Source organism: Fopius arisanus, unplaced genomic scaffold (genome assembly GCF_000806365.1).
Source record: "Fopius arisanus strain USDA-PBARC FA_bdor unplaced genomic scaffold, ASM80636v1 scaffold00005, whole genome shotgun sequence".
NCBI classification, from domain to species: Eukaryota; Metazoa; Arthropoda; class Insecta; order Hymenoptera; family Braconidae; genus Fopius; species Fopius arisanus.
The window spans coordinates 1,343,544-1,344,918 of NW_011887744.1; the positions used below are offsets into that span (position 1 = coordinate 1,343,544).

General features: G+C 35.5%; 2 protein-coding genes across 3 annotated transcripts in view; one reads left to right on the top strand and one right to left on the bottom strand.

The window, feature by feature from the left end:
* Positions 1 to 1,375, top strand: part of LOC105273408 (rab3 GTPase-activating protein catalytic subunit-like) — a 10,793-nt gene that overhangs the window by 7,573 nt on the left and 1,845 nt on the right. The gene's annotated exons all lie outside the window — the stretch shown is intronic.
* The window catches only part of haf (leucine-rich repeat and fibronectin type-III domain-containing protein hattifattener), a 16,592-nt gene that overhangs the window by 5,640 nt on the left and 9,577 nt on the right, over positions 1 to 1,375 (bottom strand). The gene's annotated exons all lie outside the window — the stretch shown is intronic.

Genomic DNA, 1,375 nt, shown 5'->3' on the forward strand with positions numbered 1-1,375 from the left:
TTTTCCCTGGACTTTCCGGATTTTTCACCATCTGTACTCCATAATTGAGCAGAAAAGCGGGAAATACTTGATTTTTCAGTGACAAGTTGACATTCCGTAATTCACCGGTGAAAGTTGAGACGAAAATTTTTAATCACAACTAATTACACTCCAGAGTAGTCGAGGCAGGTATTTAGATAGAACTGAAATTCCCATAATGAAAAATAAAAAAACCGAAACATCACGATGATTTTTGCTTTTTTACTCGACTTAAATAATTAATGAATTCGTAACGGTGGCTCAAGGGAGCGCAAATACCCATTAATATTTAATCTTGATGATAATCTTGGAATAACTAATTGACCTTCTTCGTTGGATAGTAAATACAGGTGTCCAAACTGGCGTACCACCCCAAGCATTCTCGACCTCATCAATTGAAAAACTTGTAGCTCTGAATAAGGGATTAACAAATATCTGTGATAAATCCACTCAATTCCATCGAAGGTATAAAAGAGGGATATTGCAGACCTTTCACTCACGATTTGATTGTAATCTCTGTACGTATCAGGGCTTGGGGGATAGAAAATGGTTCTCATACGATTGAATTCCTCGAGTATAACAAGGATTAGGTAATAATCGGAAGAGTTTTTCGCTCTGAGACATTTTTATTGTTCCCCAGGTTCACAACGAGCAGCAATTACACTCTGTAAATCCCAGTGATTTCTCATTGTCGGTTTTTAAAAAGCAACAGTCCGTGAAATATATTTTTATTCAATCCCCAATCCGGGGACAGTTCAATCTGAAGACCAGCCCAGCATCCATTCAACATTAATAAGCTCAAAAATCGAATTTCAGTTTCCCGTTCGACAGAAAGACCTAGAGACCAAATAAATTCATCGTCCCAGTTCTCAAACATTCTAATCGAGTAAAATTCATATAATATCAAATACAATAAAAAGTCAATGCAATTGATTCAATGAAATAATTCATCATAATAATTCCCTCGCCCCGGAAACATTTCCTTCAGACCCATCAATCCCAGAATCAAAATATTTTTTATTACATTTCCTTTGAAATAAACTTCGCATTAAATAAATATTTTCTCTTAAAATAAATATTTCAAACGACTATCAAATGGTTTCGATGTGACTGGAATTTTTAATTGATTTAAAGAGATCTCAAGTAAAGGGCGATATAAGAAATTCGATAAGTCCTGATTTAATTATTTCCCCTAATTAATTGTACACGAGTAGAATCCGTTAATGACTAATCCAACAGTCCAGCGAGAGATACGGAACACTTGTTAACCGGGCCACAATAATTCTGCATGTTAGTATGCATGCTGCTCTATTACCACAATCATGAGATTTCATGTTCGTACAACATTGCTACCGGA